We start from the raw sequence: 17,741 nt of genomic DNA, 5'->3' as shown, positions 1-17,741 counted from the left end.
GACAGCGACGGTGCTGCTATCTGTTGGAAGCGAGTACTTTCATAGAAAACGTTGTTAGGAGTAACTTAAAATTTCTCCCATGCTTTCTCCCCCACCCCCTATTTTTCCCTGCATTTTCTCGTGGTTATGAACTTATAAGGCAAATAAAACATATAAATATAAATATATATATATATATATATATATATATATATATATATATATATATATATATATATATATATATATATATATATATATATATATATATGCGTTTTCTGCCCGCCTCCGCCTGGGCCACACCATACTCTTTACTTGCATCGCATACGTCGACTGTCTCGTGACCACTTCTGCCCTTGGTGTAGGACTACCCCTGAGGCCATGGAACATTTCCTGCTTCAGTGCCCACGCCTCCTCTCTCAACATACTGCATTACGCTCCTGGCTCTCCGCCCTGGCTATCACAACATTCGACCTGCCCCACCCTCTTGGCAGCCTCAGGCGTCCACCCCTCCTGGCAACCTGCTGTCCTTCGCCTTACTTGTGCCTTCTTGAGGAAGACCGGCCAGCTACCACGCCTGTGATACCCACACAGGACTACCTCAGGGGTCATAAGGATCCAAAAGAGGCCACGAAGATCTATGGATCCTTATGAGCCCTGGGATAGTCCTGTCTTCCTCAAGAAGGCACAAGTAAGGCGAAGGACAACAGGTTGCCAGGAGAGGTGGACGCCTGAGGCCGCCAGGAGGGTGGGCAGGTTGAGTGTTATGATTGCCAGGGCGGAGAGCCGGGGGCGTAATGCAGTATGTTGAGAGAGGAGGCGTGGGCATTGAAGCTGGAAATGTTCCATGGAATCAGGGGTAGTCCTACACCAAGGGCAGAAGGGGTCACAAGACAGACGTAGGTGGTCCAAGTGAGCACTGAGCGTGGTGTGGCCCAGGCGGAGGCTGGTGATGGCTGATGTGCCTTGTGCTCCTTCCCGTGACTGACCGACTTATATATATATATATATATATATATATATATATATATATATATATATATATATATATATATATATATATATATATATATATATATATATATTATTATATTGCTGCGACCCTCCTTCAGCTTCATCTTCAGGGAGGGGACGCCTCACAATCTTCTCGGGATTCGGGGCGTGTGTGTCGGGGAGAAGGACTTTACCTGGGTGGCGCGGCGTAGCTGTGGTGGAGCGGCGGGCAGATCTCGCTCTCAGGCCTGGCTGTTTGCTTCTATAGCACCCACTCTCACTCAGCTCAGTCACACAGAGTGGGGAGAAGGAAACACTTCTTCCTTATTTCTCTATATTACAGCAACTATACACGAGTTACCGGGAACAGGTGGCGGCGGCACACAGGACGGGGCAGGGGATGGCAACAAAGTACGGGTAACACTTTGTTAGTTCGTCAGGCACTTCACTGTCTCTCTGTCTCTCGTTCACTCCCTGACTGCTCCCCAGAGTACGACTTGTTCCTTCGAGGTCTCTTGCTATACTCCTGTCCTCTGTCCTCGTCGGTGCCACACAGTGCCCCACAAACCACGCCTCCTGTGCCGTCGCACCTGCCAGGCAATGTCCTTACGAGTCTATTTCAGCTTATTAGGTAAAGCTATCTACCTTAACCGCTGATTACCAATATATCCCTGATAATGCTGGCTACAAGCAATTCACACATGCATGCCTTTATTTACACGGTACCGTATGACAATTATCCCAGGGCTGGCCAGTGCCCTCACCCATACACACACACACTCTTATCTCCCCGTGACCTCCGGGGTCACACCTCCGTCATGGAGGCCTAGCTCAGCGTCCCTTCCATTAAGGTGTGACAGTTTCATAAACACGAGCAACCAATACCTCGCTCACCCTTTAGCTAAAGTCTGCACATATGTACTCATATGTACTACCCATATGTACTCTCTTATGACGCTGCTCCACACTCACACAGGCACACGTACATATCTGGGAGGCTGCTGCAATACACCTTCGCAACACTGGCTAGATGCCCACTGGCGACGCCCTCATGCATCTCCCGCATCAGGCTAGCTCTCATATCACGAGGAATGACTGTCTGCCAGTACATCATCCCTCCGTCAGGTGTCAGCCACTTCTACACCAGTACTCCTCTACTCAATTTCAGCGTGTCCCACTGCCCCCAGTAGAATCTCGTAGCTGGGCTCAGGGCTGCCACTTCTTGCTCGCCAGGGCGACCTTGACCTTCCTCCAGCCACTTTACTACTGGGTGGAGATCCGGGTCCTTCCTCTGCGCCTCCTGCAGAAGCGTGTCTCCGTCACCCTCCGCGCCATGAACTCGTGTCAGCCTGCAGACTTCTTCTGGCTCCTTCCTGCTGCAATGGTGACACTCAGGCTCACATGGACGTCTGCTGAGGCTGTCAGCGTTCTTGTGGACTCTCCCAGGGCGATGCTCGACGCAGTAATCGTACTGCTCCAGCCTGCCGATCCACCTCGCCAACTGCCCCTCAGGATTCTTCATCGTCTTCAACCACCGCAGGGCTGCGTGGTCCGTCCTCACAGTAAACTTTGCCCCATACAGGTACGGGTGAAAGTTTTCTAGACTCTTCACCACCGCCAGAAGTTCCTTCCGCGTGACACAGTAATTTCTCTCCGCGTGACTGAACTTGTTACTGTAGTACGCCACCACATGCTCGCGTCCGTCCTTCAGCTGCGACAGCACCGCTCCCACGCCCTCAGCACTAGCGTCACAATCCACGACGTACGGGCAAGCGGGGTCCGGGTATGGCAGCACAGGAGCGTTCACCAGCGCCTCCTTCAGCCGCTCAAAGGCTGTCTGACACCCAGCATCCCAGCAAAATCGGGCCCCTTTTCTTGTCAGGTGGTGCAGGGGCGCCGCTATGCTGGCGAAGTCCTTCACGAACCTACGATAGTACGTGCACAGGCCCACGAAGCTCCTCACTTCGCCCACATTGGTCGGGACAGGCCACTCTGCCACAGCTCGCACCTTCAGTGGATCGGTGCGCACCCCGTCCTCGCTGACGACATGCCCGAGGAAGGGCACCTCCTGCTGGAACAACAGACACTTCTTCGGGCTAAGCTTCAGATTAGCTCTCCTCAACCGCAGAAGGACGTCCTCCAGCCTCTGCAGCTCCTCCTCGAAGGTGCGTCCGAAAACAACCACATCGTCCAGGTAGACGAGGGCAGTCTTCCACTGCAGGCCCTCCAGTACCCGCTCCATCAGCCTTTCAAAGGTCGCTGGTGCATTGCATAATCCGAAGGGCATGACGCGGAACTGCCATAGTCCCTGCCCAAAGGAGAATGCTGTCTTCTCTTATCCTCGTCCGCCACCTCCACCTGATGATAGCCAGACTTCAGATCCAGAGTGGAGAACCAGCGGGCACCTGTCAGTGCATCCAGCGTGTCGTCAATCCTGGGTAGTGGATAGGAATCCTTCACCGTGACGTCGTTCAGGGCTCTGTAGTCTACACAGAGACGCGTCGATCCATCTTTCTTCTTCACCAAAACTACTGCAGAAGACCACGGGCTGTTCGATTTCTCGATCACACCTTGCGCCTGTAAGTCTCTCACCGCTTTCTCCATCTCCTGACGTCGAGCGGGAGGTATTCTTCGTGGTGCGTGCTTGATTGGGTGGCTGCCACTGGTATCGATGCAATGTTGAACCAGATTCGTGCAGCCCAGGTCCGTGTTTCCCTTCGAGAAGACATCAGCGTACACGCACAGCATCCTCCGCAACTGTACTGCTTGCTCAGTGCTCAGACGCTCCATACTCTACTGCAGCATCTCCCGTAGGTGCTCCGGCACACGTCTTCCGTCACCGTCCCTCTCAACAGGCTGTATCACGCTCCTCGCTGTCCGCCCGCTGGTGACGGCCGGGTGCGCCGCGCTCCTCACCGCCCGCCCGCTGGTGGCGACCGGTGTTGCCACGCTCCCCGCTGCCCGCTCACCTCCCGGCGCCGTTGTTGCTCGCCCCTTGTCCTGCTCCCTGAGGCCAGGCCAGCAGACCGGGCGCTTGCTACCTGAGGGCAGGCGTCCTCGGGGAGTAAGGGCACTTCCGTATCATGTACCCTCAGCGTTCCTTTCCCGAAGTCGATACAAGCCCGGCCCTTCGTCAGGTAGTCGATACCCAGGAGGCAGGGTTCCTCCAGGTCAGCCACGTACACAGGTAGCTGCATCTCCTCGCCTCCCACCTCTATCCGCGCCTCCACTGGTCCCCGCATCGCGCTGCAGTGCCCCGTCACTCCACACATCTTCTGTGGGGCAAGGGGAGGTTCCTTGCTGCGATGACGCCCTTCCTGACGAGCGTCCTGTCCGCCCCAGTATCCACGGTAAGGCAACACGGTCGTCCATCGATCACGCCTTCAACCTGGGAGGTGAGGGCGGCAGCAGCTGCAGCGGCGACAGAGCGGCGGCCAGTTAGCGGGAGTGGGGCCTGGGTGATGACGGCTGGTGTGCGGCCCCGCTCCCCAGCCAGGCGGTGTTTCCCGCCCGTGTTCTCCTGCCCGCCTGCGTCTTCTGGGGGCAGGACCGAGAGAGGTGGCCCAGTTGGCCACAACCCCAGCAGCAGGGCTGGTACACGTACTGCCCACCTGCTCGGCGGAATGAGACCGAGCGGGGGCTGGGGACCGGCGACAATCTTGCTTCCTATGTCCCGTCTCCTTACAGTTCCAACATGCCCCTCTGAACGGCCTTGCTCTGCTTCTCCTGGCCCGTCCTTCGCCCGGCTCCGTCGGTAGCGTTGGTTTCTTTCGAGTCTGTCCTGGACCTCCCGGCGCTAGTCTTAACGAAGGACTCGAACTCCAGTGCCCGGGCAAGGGCCTCTTGCAGATTTGCAACATGCGCCTGCTTCACGTAAATCTGCGATTGCGCGTCCTCCAGCGCATCAATGAACTGATCCTCATCAGCAGCGTTGCAGTTTCTTCTGATGCCCGTGGGTACGCCTTCCGCATCAGATGCTCCAAATCTTGTGCCAGCTGTTGTAACGTTTCTCCGCGTCCTCGGACTCGGGCCCGGAACCTCGCCCGATACACCTCTGCCTGGTACTGGTGTCCGTAGCGCCTCTCCAAGACGCCCACTACGTCGGTGTAGGACTCCTGTTGTGCAGGTGTTAACTGACTTAACACCTCCACGGCTGGCCCCTTCAAACTTGTCACAAGATTCAGGGCGCGCTCCTCTTGACTCCAGCCTTGCGCTCGAGCCACGACTTCGAATTGGGCCAGGTAAGCCTCCAGCGACACCCTTCCGTCGAACTCCTGTGGTCTAGGCCGCCTGGGGGGCGCAGAGGGGGCGGCCGCTGGCTGGGAGGAAGCTCGAGGCGGGGAGGCGGCAGGGGGAGAGCGAGCTTTCCGTTGGTGGGGTGGGGAGGCAGTCTTGGGTGGGGCGGCTGCGGGAAGGGCTAGCGGAGGGCAGGGTGGGGAGACAGTCCGAGGGCGTTTTCCGTCTCGTCGCCCTCAGACTCCTCGTCGGTCTCACCCGCCAGCCGGACGCCAGCCCAGAGCAGACGGGATGAGCGCTGTGCGACTGAGCACTCATTCTTCTCACTGGGCCTGCCGTCGCTCGCATGGCATCTGCCATCGCCCTCAACTCCTCCTTCATCTCCTTCTTCAGCGTCGCACATTGGAGTTCGTTTTCGTGCCTGACGGTAATCAATCCCTGCCCGACGGTAGTCACTTCGTGCCTGACGGTAGTCAATTCCTGCTGGATCGCCACCAACATACACATGAGTTCAGCCATTGAGGGCGGCTCCTCGCCCACAACTTCCTTCTTCACGATCTGCTCGCCGTCAGCCATTGTACCTCCGTCAGGTAGTACCTTGCCTTCCGCCACAACACACAAGACGCCCTTAGGATCCCACTCCTGACACCAAGTGCTGCGACCCTCCTTCAGCTTCTTCTTCAGGGAGAGGACGCCTCACAATCTTCTCGGGATTCGGGGCGTGTGTGTCGGGGAGAAGGACTTTACCTGGGTGGCGCGGCGTGGCTGGGGTGGAGCGGCGGGCAGATCGCTCTCTCAGGCCTGGCTGTCTGCTTCTATAGCACCCACTCTCACTCAGCTCAGTCACACAGAGTGGGGAGAAGGAAACACTTCTTCCTTATTTCTCTATATTACAGCAACTATACACGAGTCACCGGGAACAGGTGGCGGCGGCACAGGACGGGCAGGGGCGGCAACAAAGTACGGGTAACACTTTGTTAGTTCGTCAGGCACTTCACTGTCTCTCTGTCTCTCGTTCACTCTCTGACTGCTCCCCAGAGTACGACTTGTTCCTTCGAGGTCTCTTGCTACACTCCTGTCCTCTGTCCTCGTCGGTGCCACACAGTGCCCCACAAACCACGCCTCCTGTGCCGTCGCACCTGCCAGGCAATGTCCTTACGAGTCTATTTCAGCTTATTAGGTAACGCTATCTACCTTAACCGCTAATTACCAATATATCCCTGATAATGCTGGCTACAAGCAATTCACACATGCATGCCTTTATTTACACGGTACCGTATGACAATTATCCCAGGGCTGGCCAGTGCCCTCACCCATACACACACACACACACACACACACACTCTTATCTCCCGTGACCTCCGGGTCACACCTCCTCCGTCATGGAGGCCTAGCTCAGCGTCCCTTCCATTAAGGTGTGACAGTTTCATAAACACGAGCAACCAACACCTCGCTCACCCTTTAGCTAAAGTCTGCACATATGTACTCATATGTACTACCCATATGTACTCTCTTATGACGCTGCTCCACACTCACACAGGCACACGTACATATCTGGGAGGCTGCTGCAATACACCTTCGCATATATATATATATATATATATATATATATATATATATATATATATATATATATATATATATATATATATATATATATATACCTACCCATAGGGCGTTGGCCATGTCTGCCGTGAGACTATGCCAAATCTCCAATAAAAACAAACTACTCACTGTCCTGTAATCAAAGCATTATCAAAAAAACGTTGTCAGAACATTCAGAAACCATAATTAAGTGGTAGATGATATAAATAATTGTCATATACGAAAATAAATTAAGCTAGTTCATATACATGGACGGTGATGTGTCATATCAGGTCAGGCGACGTTGCCACTCACGACCCAGGTGGAAATTCCCGGGGAGGTTGGGGGGGGGGGAGGGGTAAGTCAGGTCGCCACGCACGTGTCGCTTCACTCCTCCTCTGGTCACCACCATGGAAGGATCCCCTGACGCTTCCCCGTCATACACTGTCTTGTGCAGCCAGACCAAGGAATTCATATTCCGCCTTAATAGATATTTCTTGCAAGAGAAAGCAAATCGGGCAACACTCTTACCTTTAACTCAAGCAAGGAACCGCTCAATATATTACTCTGTGTTTCTACTCTTATGTGCACTTATTTGACAAATATGTAAATTATTTGTCTCATTTTCATGTATATAACCAGAATCTTTATTGCATTTGATGTACTATATAGCTGCATAGGTATTTGGGTCTCTTCTGACTTCTTTTAGTGAAGTAGAGAACGATCATCACTCCGTTTTCTTTGAAGAAGGTACTGGTATAGCAGTGGCAACGTTGCACCCAAGAGGAGCCACACCTTGTGGGTAGCTACGGATGAGTTCTACTTTTTTTTTTTTTTTTTTTTTTTTTATATATATATATAGTGTGTGAATCTTGTAACGACGCTCATCCTTCCCCGCTGATGGACGCCCCCATCCCTCACCCCCTTACTACCTGCGACCCGCGCGCCATCTGTTAGAAGCGAGATTCCCTAATCAATTCCTCCAGCCCGCCCATTGAACCCGTATATCCTCCTAGAATTCTTGGTCTCAACTCTCAGGGAACAGTGAGTGGCGGTAGCGTACAGACAGGTGAGCAAGGGAAGCGTGGAAGATTGGTTGGGATTGTAAGGTATGAGCAGCACGAAGTATGGTATATTGAGAATGTAAGAGAGTATACGCTGGAGAGAGAGTCAGAGTGAGTGTATTAAGATAGAGATGAATGCTGCATGTAGACGTGTAGGAGCTAGGTGGGCAAGTGAATAAGAATGGTAAGATATTCGACGATTTTGTAAATGAGATGGCAGTGGAAAACCTGAATGAGACCTTGGCTGAAGGACGATCGAGTGACTTCAGTGTGCTCTAAACTCAAGGTCAATTGGCGTAGGTACTCCCCAAGATGTATTAGACTAAAAGAGGTGAACGCACTTCGGCATTATTGGAACCGCTGACGTCACCATGTGTATTGTTTACGTCTAGTGTTGTGGTGGTGTGTTCACGTGTGGCAGATTTTTATCAGCAATTGTGTACTTTTCACGGGCTTCGTATTACGATATTCATAGTTAAATGGGTAAAGCAAGAGTGTGCGCTGTATTTGGATGTACACCTGGTAAGGACAGCAACCTAAGATACCATAAATTACCATCTAATGATAACCTTGCTAGACAGTGGATCCATAAGTGTTTCCGTTCAGACCATATTAATATTAAGTATGCTGTGGTTTGTGAACGACATTTTAGTTCAGCCCAGATTGAACGAAATCTGAAGTACGAGCTTTTAAATTTGCCGGTTCCACGAACTGTCATCACGAGGACACAGATGCCAGGGAATCGGCCATCCACCAGCATTTAAAGGTAAGAAACTGTGTATTTTGTAAGTGGTGGTGGTGTTTGTAGTAAATAAGTGGTGGTGGTGGTAATACTAGGTTCTAATAAAGTAAGTGGTGGTGGTTCTAGTCTAATACATCTTGGTTTTAGTTGGGAACCACTGGTCTGAGACCAGGCACACAGCACACACCGGGACAACAAGGTCACAACTCCTCGATTTATATCCCGTACCTACTCACTGCTAGGTGAACAGGGGCTACACGTGAAAGGAGACACACCCAAATATCTCCACCCGGCCGAGGAATCGAACCCCGGTCATCTGGCTTGTGAAGCCAGCGCTCTAACCACTGAGGTAAGGTAGTGGTTCTAGTAAAGTAAGTGGTATGTGCTATGCTTGTGAAACGATCACAGTAGATGCTGGTGAAGCTAATACTAAGTTGGAGGTGCAAATATTGTAAGTATGTGGTGGTAGTTTAAATTAAAACATATGGTAGAGGTGGTGGCATATCCCCATATTTTCTTGCAAATCACTAAGAAACGTAAAATACAGTCAGTGGCATTATATCTACTAAACTTAGTAACCAAGATGCTAAAAGATAACCACTCAAATAAAAGAAATATGCGGAACACCTATATTCCACAATTAAAATCTGCCCGGGAGATGGTATATTTAACCAAAGTACGTAATGTGTAGTGATGATACACGTTCATACATAAAGCCACGTGCAGCTTGGAGATATTATTATTTTTTTCTTTCCCACGCTCAAATGAAGCGGTTACTGATTCGTGATTAAAGAGATAATTAGCTCTTGTATTGCGTACATGTAGTTTACACTTTTGTTTTGTTAAGAAAAAGAATAAAAGTAGTTTCTTCGGTGTCTGGTATGGGTTAAAAACTGTCATGAAATTATTTTTATGTGTTGATTTCTATAACCATAATGTCATCATATAGATAAAGATTGACCATGAGTTACCTGCTATTATTATGTAAGTATAATTGTGATTGTAAAAAGAAGGTAAATAATCCTGAGCAATATAATCTACATAATAAAGCGAAGCTCGTACGCATTAAAAATGCAAATAGATAATTAAAACTAGTTTTTAAGGAAATGTGAAAGTGGTTTCTTCTGTTTCTGGTATGAGTCAAAATTGGTCATGAAATTACTTTTATGTAATAATAGTTATATACCATACGGTCATCATGTAAATAAATACCTGCCAGTATTATGACTATTTGTTTTTTCATCCTGAGTCGTAGGGTAATGAAGGCAAATGTAGGGTAATTTCAGTAGGTGTGTAGGGTGGAGACGTCTGTAGAGGTTGGGAACACTGACCTGAATGCATGGACAGCGTATGTGAGTCAGCAGCGAGTGACGAAGCGAAAGATGAAGAATGCTAAAGTTACATGTGAGAAAAGTGTGATTCAGTCCCTTAGAGAGAAAGGTGTGGAAGCCGGTCGTGAATGGTACAGATTCCTGAGGGGTGAGGGGATGCCTGACAGTGAGAATGTGTAACTTGAAGGTGAATGGGGCAGTGGTGACTGATAAGGAAGAAGTGAGAAGGGCAATAAAAGATTGATTGATTGATTGATACATTTATTGATGAATTAATAAATAATTACAACAAAGGAGGAGGATGGGCCTTGCCACCCACCCCCTGGGCAAAGACTTAAGGTTAAAGTATCACAAAAAAAAAAACTTTGGACAGTATACACAACAAGAATACAAGTATTTCAATAAATAAATACACATATTGCATACCTTATTACCTAAGACATCCTACAGTCTGGGAGCAAACTGAGGATATTCCCTGAGTATTTCCCTGAGGGTGGCAGAGTCTAGGAGATGGTCAATGAGGCTGTACAAATCATGCTGAGCTTGTGGCCTAAATTTAGCAATGAGAGGACATTCCATGATATAGTGACGCAGAGTGTGTCCCCTTGGTGTAGCACTCAGCACACACCAGGAGAAGCACTGACTTCCCAAAAGTATTTGTAGCCTAATCTGAGCCTCATTGCCACCCTGCCATGTGATGCAGTGTGTCTCCCATAGGTGTAGGCACAGCTCTGGGAGACACATGCATAGTGAAGACTAGTGCTACTGCCCCTATGGCAACAAAGCTCCAATTAATCACTAATGCTACTTTGTACAAAGTCCTTAATGCTATTCTTAACATAACCCAGAATGTGCTCAGTGCCAGGGTCCACTGTGTCATCTTGTAGGGCACACTGAGCAAGGTGGTCTGCTTTTTCATTTAACGGGATACCCACATGAGAGGGTATCCAGATGAAATGGACCGTGGCACCGGCACCTTCTAGGGCATGGATGAGATCAAGACACTTATTAACTAGATCACAGTCCATGGGGGAGGTGGATTGAAGGGCGTACAATGCAGCCTGACTGTCAATAAAGAAATATACATTCTTATGGAGAGGCGCCACAATGTGGAGTGCCTCCAGTACAGCATACAGTTCTGCTCTAGTGGAAGACATGGGTGCAGGGAGCCGCCTGGAAACCTCAGTGTCAGTGTAGAGACTGGCAGAGATGTAGTCACGGATGAACAGCCCACATCCAGACCTGCTGCCATTGACTGACCCATCACAATAAACATGAATAGCCTGAACATGTGGGTACTTAGACAATTTGGTAATGAACATGTCTTGCAGCACATGAAGGAGCCAGTCCCTCTTGGGCTGATGCAGTGAGTGAATATCAACACTGACACGGTGAGGGTTCCAGGCGGGTTGCAGCGGTGACATAACGTTAATACAAGCCTCGACTACACCTACACTTGTCAGTACTCCCAAGATCTTCCTGAGGTATGGTGTTGTAGGAGTGTGAGGATCATGATACAGGAGATTCAGTGATCCCTTTAGAGAGTCAGAGCCCGCGCAAAGCATCCTGTACCTTACACATGATACTCGGCAGGTGCAGTTCAGCTCTGAGGACTTCAATCCGTGCAGTCCTGGAGCATCCCAAGATTATCCGCATGGCTTCATTCTGTACAAGCTCCAGGGGACGGAGTTGAGTGGCACTAAACTGTATTAAAACAGGGGCGGCATAATCAATAAGGGACCGTATGACAGATATATAGAACATTCTTAGGACTGGAATGCCCGCCCCCAGGCCCCTGTTGGCTAGCAGCTGAAGTGGTGCTATACTAAAACCCATCCGTACCTACCCATTGGGGGTTGGCCATGTCTGCCGTGAGACTATGCCAAATCTCCAATAAAAGCAAACTACTCACTGTCCTGTAATCATAGCATTATCAAAAAAACGTTCTCAGAACATTCAGAAACCTTAATTAAGTGGTAGATGATATAAATAATTGTCATATACGAAAATAAATTAAGCTAGTTCATATACATGGACGGTGATGTGTCATATCAGGTCAGGCGACGTTGCCGCTCACGACCCAGGTGGAATTTCACGGGGAGGTTGGGGGGGGTGAGTCAGGTCGCCACGCACGTGTCGCTTCACTCCTCCTCTGGTCACTACCATGGAAGGACACCCTGACGCTTCCCCGTCATACACTGTCTTGTGCAGCCAGACCAAGGAATTCATATTCTGCCTTAATAGATATTTCTTGCAAGAGAAAGCAAATCGGGCAACACTCTTACCTTTAACTCAAGCAAACCACTCAATATATTACTCTGTGTTTCTACTCATATGTGCACTTATTTGATAAACATGTAAATTACTTGTCTCATTTTCATGTATATAACCAGAATCTTTATTGCATTTAATGTACTATATAGCTGCATAGGTATTTGGGTCTCTTCTGACTTCTTTTAGTGAAGTAGAGAATGATCATCACTCCGTTTTCTTTGAAGAAGGTACTGGTATAGCAGTGGCAACGTCGCACCCAAGAGAAGCCACACCTTGTGGGTAGCTACGGATGAGTTCTAGTATAGCCGTGGCAGGCAGAGGTCTTGAACATAGTGGACAGCTTGAAGAGACTTCCTAAAGTTCATCTGAACACCCAGGTACTTGTGTATATGAATTCTAGGGATGGGAATGTTTTTTACAGTGGGCAGCCGAGAGACTTTCCTTTAGCTTGAAATTTTGTTTTACATTCATTAACCACTCCGATCCGGGTGGTAGCGTCAAAAACTCTCACCCTGCCCGGGCCCATCTCCCACAGTCGCTCTCTCAGTCCGGGCGATTTTGCAGATTATCCGAGAAATCACCTGTTTTCACTTTATCCGTATGGCTAAACTAATTAACCTATGAACTTCAATTTGGTTCTGTACTCACCGGCCATGCCTCCTCCTCAAGATGACACCTCACTCAGCTCTGTATATGCTCTAGTTGATGAGATATGATGAGTGGAAGTGGTCATGGTCGCGGGCCTAAATCAGTGAGGTGTTCGCGCGGGTGGGCTGGCTTGGGCCACTGCTCCGCCTTGAGCCGCCATCTGTGGATGACACAACTGCCCCGCCCCATCCCGCAGCCCCAGATATGTGGTTCACATACCAAACCAGAGTGGATTTATGCCCTACAGTGGAGTGTGGGAGTTACACAAAATAAATAAAGCTATAATAAATACTAGTTCTTTTTTTTTCTATACATTTTCAGAGTTTATATATATTTTTTCATATTTTCAATATAAAAAAGTGTCACTGTCACTCACTTATTTTCTAGCCGTAATAATAAACACTCTTACACTACAAAAACATAATGATAATTGTTTACACTGTTTACTCTGTAAGGCACAAAGGCACAAACAGAAAAAACACTCGTACACTAAAATAACATGATAATATTTACACTTATATAATAATGTGTCACTGTCACACTTATTTTCTATATAATAAATATAAATGCTAGTTCTTTTTTCTATACATTTTCAGAGTTTATATATTTTTTTTCGTGTTTTCACTATATGAGATGATGATGCTGCAGACGCAAAAGGTACATAGACAGAAACTTTGCTGCCATCATCACTCATGACGTATTCTGTCTGTGATGCGTCGTCATCACTCACCTCGGCATCACTGGAAAGTGGGGACACAGTGACATCTAACTCTTGATCTATGGCAGAGTCAGATAACCTAATATTACCTCTTATAGGTCGCGAGGGGTTGAGGTAGACGGACAGGCATCGTGGGCGATGGCAGGCGGGGCAGAAGCGGGCAGCGAAACGAACGCAGGGTTTCCTTTCTTTTCACGTCTATCCATGACGGTGGCGCGGGAGGTACTGAGTATGCAGTGTGTCAAGTGTATGGGGCGAGATCTAAGGCAGGGTAGCAAATTCGCGGCGATAATCGCTCAACTAGCCACAAAATAGCAAAAATAGCCACCTGCGGCCCGAATCCCGCCACCTGGACTCTGTCGCCCGAGCGGGAATCCCCGCCACCCGGACTCTGTCGCCCGAGCGGGAATCCCCGCCACCCGGACTCTGTCGCCCGGGCGGGAATCCCCGCCACCCGGATCGTAGGGGTTAATCACTAGTCCCATTTGGACACACAACTCTGCCAGTTGTGACAAAGCAACCTGGAGAATCCTGGGTGTGGAGCATTGGAGGAGTATGTCATCAGCATAGATGAGGACCTGGGTACCCTGCGGAAAGGAACAGCATGCAATTTTCTCCATTAAAAGTTTGAAAAGCATTGGACTAAGGACTCCACCCTGTGGTGTTCCAAGCTCAAAAACTTCCTCAGAGGAGACTGCACCTTGAAACCAAACCTGTGCTGTTCTATTGTACAAATAGTCCCTGATCCATCCTAATAATCTACCTTTGACACCTTTGAGAATGAGTTCCTCCATAATAACATCTTTGTTGGCCCTGTCAAAGACACCCTTGAGATCAACGAAAGCTCTGCAGGTAGCATCCTTATTTATAAGACACTCAACAAAACAATGACTTGTAGAGTGACCTTTTAGGAAGCCATGTACATTGCCAGAGAGTACATGGCCCACCTTGTATATAAGTCTGTTCAATATTACCTGTTCCATCATCTTACACAGACAGCTGGTGAGAGAAATAGGGTGAAAAGTGCCATCACCTTTGGGTATTGGGATGACGATGGCTGTTTTCCAAGAGCGGGGAAGCTTGCCTGCAGTGAAAGACATGTTAAATAAATCCAAGATAGGGTTGTCTACCTTTACCTCCAGGAGAGCATTGAGGATATCATAGGTGATGCCATCCTTGCCAGGAGCTGTTGACTTGCCCAACTTGACTGCCGAGAGGAGTGATAGGCACACAGGTGTCGTCCAGCAGAGGAACACTGTGGCAAAGCAACTCCATCCTTTGTGGTCTTTGCTGATCAAGCTCCTCCTGGTGTTCCATAGGAAGGCCAGAGAAGGATGAGGCTTCCTTCCACTGCAAGACGAGTTCTCGTGCCCTGCCTGCAGGATCAGGGTCACACACCTGCCGTCTGGACTTGCCCCGGACACTGTTGACATGGTGCCACACCTCCCGGAGGGACCGGGTCCTGCGCACCTTGTCCAGGAAGGAGAACCAGTACTTCTTCCTTTCCTGCTGCCGCAGATCCATGAGGTATCGAGCCACGGTAACCATGGCATCCCGTGACTCTGTGTCTGCTGGGTTGAGCTGCCAATGTCTCTGGTAGGCAGCGAGCATCTGTTGGCAGTTCAGAATGACAGGGTCAGTAGCATAAGTCCAGCGGCGTGGAGCATGGGCCCTTGCTGGAACCCTTGGAGTCGTGATGAATCCCTCAATGGTGTGCAGGAGTCCATCGTACAGTGCCTCTGCATCAGCAAAGGAGCCCTTCACGGCAGCGTACCACGCCACCACATGAACGACAAGGTCCGTCATCCAGGATGGTGGCACCGTCAAGCGCTTCCTGGGCACTGCCGGGGCGGACTGCACCGGGAGGGTTGTCTCCAGGGCAAAGTGGTTGCTCAGCAATGACCTGACAAGATAAGTTTGGGCAGTATATGTTAGCATATTGATGAGGGCTACATAATCAAGTCTGCCTCCTTGAACATGGGGTGGTGTGTGGTCCCCAGTAAGTACAGCTGTATCTGTGGTGTCAAGGAAAGCCTTCCAGAGCACACCATTGGCATTGGTGGTGAGGTGGCTTCCTAATTCCTTATGCCTGGCATTAAGGTCTTGCTCTACAAGAAGATATTCAGGAAAATTTGCAATATTTAAGGCACCAGCATGAATGTACAGATGCGACCAGTAAACTCCTTGCCATCTTAGCCAATATATTTTCCAGTAGCAATACCTGGCAGATCCACACCAGGTGAAGGCTTTAGGTTCCCTTGGATTGGTTAAACTCCCTCAAAAATTAAGCCTTAAAGCTCCACCCACTTGACCCTCCCTTCCTGGTCCATGCCCTGTCCCTCCCCGTGACCTCAGAATGTGTGTGTGTTTCACTGTTTGATCTGCTGCAGTCTCTGACGAGACAGCCAGACGTTACCCTACGGAACGAGCTCAGAGCTCATTATTTCCGATCTTCGGATAGGTCTGAGACCAGGCACACACCACACACCGGGACAACAAGGTCACAACTCCTCGATTTACATCCTGTACCTACTCACTGCTAGGTGAACAGGTGAACAGGGGCTACACGTGAAAGGAGACACATCCAAATATCTCCACCCGGCCAGGGAATCGAACCCTGGTCCTCTGGCTTGTGAAGCCAGCGCTCTAACCACTGAGCTACCAGGCGTGTGTATGTGTTATTTTCTCCATTCACATAGTAAATGTAGGATAGCAATCTCTCTGATCTTCCATTTCCTCCTCCTCCTCCTCCATATTTCATATATATATATATATATATATATATATATATATATATATATATATATATATATATATATATATATATATATATAGAGAATACGTTTTCCAGTGGGGTGGGTCAGAAGGATAGATTGGATGTGGGTGGAGTTGTTTTGGAGGTGGATGGAGTTGTTTTGGAAGTGGGTGGAGAGAGAGCTTGGGAGGTGGATGGAGTTGCTTGATCGGTAGATGGGGTTGCTTGGGATGTGGATGTAACATCGACAGGGACTTCCTGTTTACGTTCCACGCACTCAGGCCACAAATTACGCCAACATCCATTCATTGCCGACTTGGACACCTCCTTCCATGACTCGTCGATGTTGTCGATCCCCTTTTTAATGTTATAATCCTTCCAAAATTGTTTCATGGTCGGCTTGTCAGGGGTGTCAATGCAGGCCAACAGCTGTTTCATGGTGCGCCGCTGGTAATAGGCCTTGAAAGTAGCGATGACTCCTTGGTCCATCGGCTGGATGAGGGCAGTTGTGTTTGGGGCATAAACATGACCTCAATATTATCTGCCCAGTCATTCATGCTCTCTGGGTGGCTGGGGCGTTGTCACACAGCAAGAGAAATCTGTTAGCAATGTTGTTTTGGGCAGCATATTCTTTTAGGAATTTGGAGAGGTATCCTGTCACGTAACTTTGCATGATAACAGTCGTCATCCACCCCTTTTTGTTTGCCTTCCATACTACGGGCAAATATTCCTTAATATAGCCAGACAGAGCTCTTGGGTTTTGGGAATGGTAAATAAGGCATGGTTTAAGCTTAAGATCACCAGCGGCATTCCCCCCCACCAATAATGTTAACCTGTCTTTAGATGCCTTGAATCCTGGTGCCGACTTCTCCTCCTTTGCTATAAACGTTCTCGATGACATCTTCTTCCAATACAGGCCTGTCTCGTCAAAGTTTAGAACCTGCTTGGCTGAATAACCTCCTTCCTCGATGCGCTCTTTAAGCAAAGGCTTGAAGGCGTTTGCAGCGGTTGATCCGAACTCGCTGCCTCCCCACTAACCTTGAGGTTGTGTAGACTCACGATGTTTGAAACGTTCAAACCACCCCTTACTGGCCTTGAAGGACACTGTCTCGCCTATGTTGAATTCTGGTTTCAGGTCCTCCCACAGGCTCAGTGCCTTAGTAGTAACGAGTTGGGTAGAAAGAGGCATGCGGCGGTGTGTGTGGTCTTCAATCCATAGCCTCAGCAAACGTTCCAATTTTTCCATAATCGGTTCCCTGTTACGAGTTGTTGTGTGTTTGTGCAGGTTTGTGACTTGGTTGGCCTGCTGCTTCACTTGTACTTTTTCTGGAGAACTGTTGATACAGTTGATTGAGATAAACCAAGGGCACGAGCAATAGAGTTTACCCCTTCACCACCCTCATGACGAGTCACAATG

This window comes from Portunus trituberculatus, chromosome 39 (genome assembly GCF_017591435.1).
Source record: "Portunus trituberculatus isolate SZX2019 chromosome 39, ASM1759143v1, whole genome shotgun sequence".
Lineage (NCBI taxonomy): Eukaryota > Metazoa > Arthropoda > Malacostraca > Decapoda > Portunidae > Portunus > Portunus trituberculatus.
This window is presented reverse-complemented; position numbering follows the sequence as displayed.